The sequence below is a fragment of the Vulpes lagopus genome, chromosome X, assembly GCF_018345385.1.
Source record: "Vulpes lagopus strain Blue_001 chromosome X, ASM1834538v1, whole genome shotgun sequence".
Taxonomy (NCBI): domain Eukaryota; kingdom Metazoa; phylum Chordata; class Mammalia; order Carnivora; family Canidae; genus Vulpes; species Vulpes lagopus.
Window position 1 is genome coordinate 34,922,160 of NC_054848.1, and position 6,937 is coordinate 34,929,096.

The window sequence follows — 6,937 nt, forward strand, 5'->3', positions numbered from 1 at the left end:
GTTTCCGGCTGTCCAAGTTATGGGACCTTGTCTCCACATCTTAAATGGTGCTGTTGGAGTTGGGACAGGCCAACAGAGGGGTTCCTTTTGGGACTTCGCAAAGCTAGGAGGAGCCTCTGGGCTGGGAGCAGGGCCTTTGATCTGTGAAGGCCCCAGGCACTCTGGCTACCACAGACACTTCGGCTTCTAGTTCTGGATGGTGCTCCTCAGGCCTGGCACGGAGGTGTGTCATCACTTTTTCCATGACATCATCTCTGCCCCAGGCTTCAGAGACAGAGTGAACACACTGCAACACTGGAGAGAGCCCATGGCTCCGCACTCTGTTCTTTGAGGGGACAGGCCTTTCCTGTGTTCAATGATAGCACCATCATAATTCCACAACATTAAACACAAATGAACTCACCCAACAAGTTAATAAATCAGTTCGATAGGGTAAGCTGAGTTCCTTTTTTCTTCTTAAAAGATTTTATTTTTAAGTGATCTCTACATCCAACATGGGTCTCAAACTCATAACCCTGAGATCAAGAGTTGGCCATATTACTGACTAAGCCAGCGAGGCACCTCTTTTCTTTCTCCTCTCCTCTCCTCTCCTCTCCTCTCCTCTCCTCTTCCTTTCCCTTCCCTTCCCTTCCCTTCCCTTCCCTTCCCTTCCCTTCCCTCCCCTTCCCTTCCCTCTCTTCCTCTCCTCCTCTCCCCTCCATTTCCCTCCTCTCTCCTCTTCTGTCTTTTCCTTTCCTTTCATTTTGGTGAACTGACTTTCAAGTGACTTTCCAGTGGTCTCAATCCCAACAGTGAAACACTTTTAGCAACCCCCCCTCCACTCTATGTATATTTATTCACTCATAACTTACACTCATGTGCTAATGCTTTTTGCTAAGATCCTGAGGCCATATGCCTGTGTGTGTGGTCCATTATTAACAATAGGAGTCAAAAAGCCATATTTCAAATTGTCTTCTAAAGTGTGAACACTTTAAAATGAACTAGCTCTCAAAGTAGGAGAACTGTGAGCTCTGCCGGGTTCTTAGCCTAAGCTTTCTTCTATGGGACTATCTTCAAGCCACAGTTTCATTTACAGGAACCGTTTCAAGCCCCTTGCCCATTTTGTGATGATTAGTTTGGTTAGAGGAACATAATATAATCCGTAAATTCACACAATGTGGCACTCATAATAGGCCATTTGCTGAAAGTGAAAAATCATTTGAGGCAGATGATGTCCAAGTTATGGAACTGCCACTCTTGCCTTAGCACTCCTCAGCTGTCACACTGGATGCTGAGTGGTGACATACAGCCCAAACCAGGCCCCAGGGTCAATCTGCATGTTGCACATTGGTCATTGTAATAGTCAGCTCTTGCTACAATAATGCTGCAGAACAAACACTCTGAAACTCAGTGGCTTACAATAATGGGCATTTATTTTTCTTGTTCATCCTGCAAGGTTTTGGGGGTTTGATTAATCCTGCCTGGGCTTGGCTATTTCAGACTGTGGGTTGGCCAGGCATGGTTCCAGGTCACGAATTTTTTGTTTTTGTTTGTTTGTTTGAGGTGGTTGACATCTTTATTGCTTTGGAGGTGGGGGAGAGCAAGTGCTCAGGAGCTCTTGATGGGGTGGGCTGGCTTCCTCTTCACCATTTCTGGCTTCTGGCTGCACAGGATGGCACCAGCTCTGCAAATGTCAGCCATGCACAGATCTGGGCAGTGGTTGTTCTTGTGGATCATGGGCCTGGTGCTGCTGAGAGTGGCGGGCATTCTGGTTCATGGTGGTCCACAAGTAGGAGGTGATGGGTTTTCACTGGCGGGAACTCTGCTTCATGAGCACCACTACACCTCTGTTGTCGGGCCCTGGCTATATGCCCACAGTCTAGTGGTGAGTCAGCATGTTGTAGTGAAAGGAGTTGCTTTCCTTCAGATTATTGAGATCGGTGCTGTATGTCTTCATCAGGAAGCTGGAGCAGTCCTACCTGACCATCCACTGCAGGTGGGCAGATGTGGTGGCAGCTGCTCTCACTATGGCAGTCGGAGATGGAAGGAGCTCCAGGTCACAGATTTTGCGCAGCCTGGAGCCCTGGCCCATGTGACTATAGCCTCCTAGGACCTGTTCTTCTCCTAATGATGGCAGAAGCTCAAAAGGGCAAACCGGGGCAGCCTGGGTGGCTCAGCGGTTTAGCGCCTGCCTTTGGACCAGGGCCTGATCCTGGAGACCCGGGATCAAGTCCCACGTCAGGCTCCCTGCATGGAGCCTGCTTCTCCCTCTGCCTGTGTCTCTGCCTCTCTCTCTCTCTCTCTGTGTGTCTGTCATGAGTAAATAAATAAAATCTTAAAAAAAAAAAAAAAGGGCAAACCGTACCATGCAACACATTTAAAATGCCTGCTCATGGGCCACGTCTGGTAGCAGTCTTGCTCAAGCCCAACTTCCCTGAGGTGGGAGTAGTATATTCCACCCACAAAGGGAGGCACCGCAAAGTCACATGTAAGTGGTGTTGTTTCTATTCCAGGTGAGCAATGAATCAGGATCAGTAAGCCAAACTCCTGGGGCACCTGAGTGGCTCAGTCAGTTAAGCATCTAACTCTTGATTTCACCTCAGGTCATGATAATCAGGGTCTTGGGATCGAGTCCTACATCAGGCTCCATGCTCAGTGGGGAGCCTGCTTCTCTCTTTCTGCCCCTCATGAGCTTGCTCTCCTTCTCTCTCTCAAATAAATAAAAACCTTAAAAAAAATAAGCCAAACTACCATCGTGATATAAATGAAAGTTCTAAAGGTCTGGTATTTTCTTCCTACCTATGTTAGTTTGCTAGGGCTATCAGAACAAAGAAGCACACGTTCTTTGCATGGCTTAAACAATAGAAATGTGCTGTCTCACCATTCTGGAGGCCAGACGTCCAGGATGAAGGTGTTGGCAGGGTTGATTCCTTTTGAGGGCTGTAAGAAGGGCATTGGTTCCAGGCCTCTCTCCCTGGCTTGTCTTTTTCCTGTGTCTCTTCACATTGTCTTCCCTCTATGTCTGTGTTTAAATATTCCCTTTTTATAAGGACATTAGTCATATTTTTTAGGTCCACCCCAATGACCTCATTTTAACTTCATTACCTCTATAAATATCTTATCTTCAAATAAGGTCATATTCAGAGGTACTGGGGCTTCAACATATGAATTTTGGTGGGACACAATTCAACCCATTACCACTACCCCTCAAAGGTAATGGTAACACTTAGGGTGTGTGTTATCTCACTTTGGAGACTTTTTGGCATAGAGACCAGTGGAGAAAGTCTTCTTGCACTTGGCCTTAACTGACGCCTCTTGGCCCGGTGGCAAACACAGGACAAAGGCTTCAGACTTTAAGACCCCACCCCCAGCCCCATAACGATCAGAAATAAGCGGACCTGTTCAACCACGCCATAGCCAAGCCACGGCATCTCAGTTTGCTGGAGGGGGGGGCGGGGCATGGGAGGTGGTAAAAAAAATCCATGCCATTGGCTATAAGGTGTCACGGGGGCAAAATCTTCATATCAGTCTTAGCACCTGTGAAATGAGTCCTCACCTTCCTCTAATGGGATGTTGCCATGTGTAATGTTTGCCAGAAGAGCCCCAGAGGAAAGGGCAGAGTCAGTCCTACCGATGATTCTCTAGAACAGCCTGCCTTTTTTATTAAGGCTCAGGAAGGAGTCTGGGACAAGTGATGGAACTCACACAAGTTTGTGTTCCAACGAACACGGCCGAATGGGCCGTCAATGTACGCACGCCGTAAATAACCTTAACACTTTATAGGAGCACGCGAGGAGGCAATTCTCTCAGCCGGCTGCCCTGTGAGGCCGGTCTGATTCATTCCTGAGTGATGGGGCCCACACGTCCTCCTGCAACCGCAGGAACAAGTGTCCTTTCTGCCAGGTCAGCATTTTCCCTTCTGGCGTAAATTACGAACACTCCAGTCATTTCATTAAGAAATTACGTCTCCGATGTGACGCGTCGAGTTTCCAGAGCAGGACAGAAAAGCCTGTATGTGGCCCAGGACGGCTGTTCCCCCTACACCACCACCTCCCCAAACACAACGATACTCCTGTGACACCTGGACCTTAGGCTGAGGAGGAGGAGGGAGAGCAGCCACACTAGACATGCCACCGCAGACGACGGCGAGGCTCTGACAATGATCAGCAGCTTCCTTTCTTCCTCCCCAGCCCCATGCCTGGTGTTGGAATATTCCAGACATCTGGAATTATGACTGGTTAAATGCAGGCGAACACAGATTTCTTTTTGTGGAAATATTCTGATCTAAGACCCAGGAGGGCAGGGATATTGGGTAATTGCCATCCTTGCAATAAACATATTATGGAAGTTTATAAACTCGGCCTATCTCTTGGCTGCTTTAGGCTTCTGGTGTGCCTGGGATGGCTTTGATTTTGAAATCACTTAGACGATAGGCAGACTTTTCCTCTCCAAGCATTTGCAGAGCAATCTGATAAACACATCTGTGGCAAGTCCTGTTTGGGCTAGTTGGGGGCCGACCAGAGGATAGAGCACTTTCCCTGAAATAAATACACACATACAAAGCGTGTATGTGACCCAACTGGAATCGGGAAGAATGGAAACTATCACAAGATATTCTGTGCACACGATATCTAATCTCCCTTCTAGACAGAAGAAATTCAAATGAGCCTCTGCCATTAAAACTTTGATTATCAGAAACTTCATTTTAATCAGAGCTTGCCATAAACTCTGTGTGCTCAGCCGACTTGTGTATTTAACATTCTCGATATTATACGCTGTTCCAATTATCCAAATTTTTCTTAAATTCAATTTCCCAGGGCCTTGTGGTGTTCAGCTAATCAAGCTTTAAGGTTTTTTTTTTTTTTTTTTTTTTTTTTTTTTTTTAAGTGTTTATCTCTCGTCTCTGTATACACGCTGTGGCTATACACACAAGGGGACCAGATCTGGGAAGCCGTCGGGGTGCCACGGTGCGGGCACTTGGCTGATGAAGGGGCCCCTCTGGCGCTGCCTGGAATGTAAATGCCACCGGCTTTGTGCCGGATCCTTCAGTGCCCGGGGCGAACGTTGCCACGCTGCCTCCCCTGGCTCCCCCGCCGGCCCGGGCCGGGCTGCCCACGGGAGGCCGAGACGTGCTCTGCGCCCAGCTCCGTCGCCGGCCGCCTGTTTCCCGCTGCCCCCAGCTCGGGCGCTCACAGAGATTAGCCTCCAGGAATGCGGTCAGCACACACTGCGCTCATAACTCAGCCCCGTATATCACGGCACACAATCGCAGGAAATACCACATGTCATTACAACGTGCGCGCTCACGCGTCGATCCCCACACGGGCCGCACGTAGCAGCACGCACATGCACGCACATGCACGCTGCCGTGTGCCGTCCCTCCTGCACCCACCACTCGCTGCGTGGGCCCTACATGCCCTTGGGCCCCAGCGGTGAAGGGAAAGGATCCACTTTTTTTTTTTTTTTTTTAATCGCTGCGGCTACTTGGCTTCCCATTCTAGGCTCAGCCCACAAGGGTCAAGAATCGTAAAGAAAGTCCCTCCTGGCCCCCTTCCGGGTACCGGGTACCGGAAGGGCTGGGGCTAGAGATTGTGCTGTTGCAGTTGAGGGAGGGGAGGCCCGCTCGGCCTGCGTCGGATCGGGCAGGGTTGTCTCCTGCAGACCCTGGGGAGCTGGGCAAATGTCCCCTCGGTGGCACCTGCGCATGCCTACCGAGTCCCTTTGCCCTTTGAACCAAGCTCTTTTCTGCCATTGGAATGTTCTTTCCCCCTTTCTCTGCCTATTGAAATCTTGCCTCTTCCTCAATGCCTCGCACAAGCCCCACCTCCCCTGAAGAGGCCAGCTGGAAATGATCTCTCTCTCATTTCAACTTCTTAAAGGCTTTATTTTCTATAGCACTCATTGGACCCAAAGTAAACACTGCCATTGGGCGTTTGGGGGTTTTTGTGCATGTAAGAGCAGGGACTTTGTTTTGTACTTCCCTGCCTCCCTGTGGAGCCTGAATATGATGGCTCGCACATAATAGACACTCAACAAATGTTTGTGGATGAGGACAATAATGGCAACAGCTACCATTAATTGAGCACCTACTGTGTGCCCGGTGCCTTATCTAGATGATTCTATTTGGCCTGTTTGGTTTTGATGAAATACAAACACATTTTCTATCCGAAGTACTTTATATTTTTAAGGATTTTATTCATTTGAGACAGAGAGAGAGAAAGCATGAGCTTGCTAGCATGAGCAGGGTAGTGGGGCAGACAGCAGGAGAAACAGGCTCCCTGCTGAGCAGGGAGCTGGACTGAAGGTTAGATCTCGGGACCCTGAGATCATGACCTGAGCCAAAGGCAGATGTTTAACCAAATAACCCACCCAGGCGCTGCTATATGCAGTACTTTAATATCTTCTCTTTCTGAAAACTTAACATTTGGGGCGGCTGGGTGGTTCAGTGGGTTAAGTGTCTGACTCTTGATTTCTGCTCATGTCAGGATCTCAGGGTCTTGAGATTGAGCCCAGTGTAGGGCTCCATGCTAAGGCATGGACTGCCTTCAGATTGTCTCTCTCTCTGTCTCTCCCTCTTGAGATTGTCTCTCTCTCTGTCTCTCACTCTCCCTCCTGCTCATAGTCTCTTTCCCTCCAAAAATAAAATAAAATAAAATATAAAATAAAAATCTAATACATAGAGTAACAAGTGAACACTTCTTTCAGTCCATTCTCTACCCACTTTACTCCACCTTCTTAATTCCCTCCCTACGGAAAACCACCCTTAATAATTCAGCCTACCTGATCTTTGTCTAATATATATGTCTTATGTAATATGCAATATATATGTAAGATATACATATAGTTTGAAAATATACATAATTATGCTCTATGTGCAGTAACTCACAGTTGAAACCTCATAAAATCTTAAGAGGAACATTATTATTATTTTTATTTTAGATTTGAGAAAATTTGAGGC

General features: G+C 47.9%; 1 pseudogene; it reads right to left on the reverse strand.

The window, feature by feature from the left end:
* Nucleotides 1-1,587: 1,587 nt before the first annotated feature.
* On the reverse strand, nucleotides 1,588-2,071 carry LOC121482479 (annotated as a pseudogene).
* Between the last annotated feature and the right edge of the window lie 4,866 nt (nucleotides 2,072-6,937).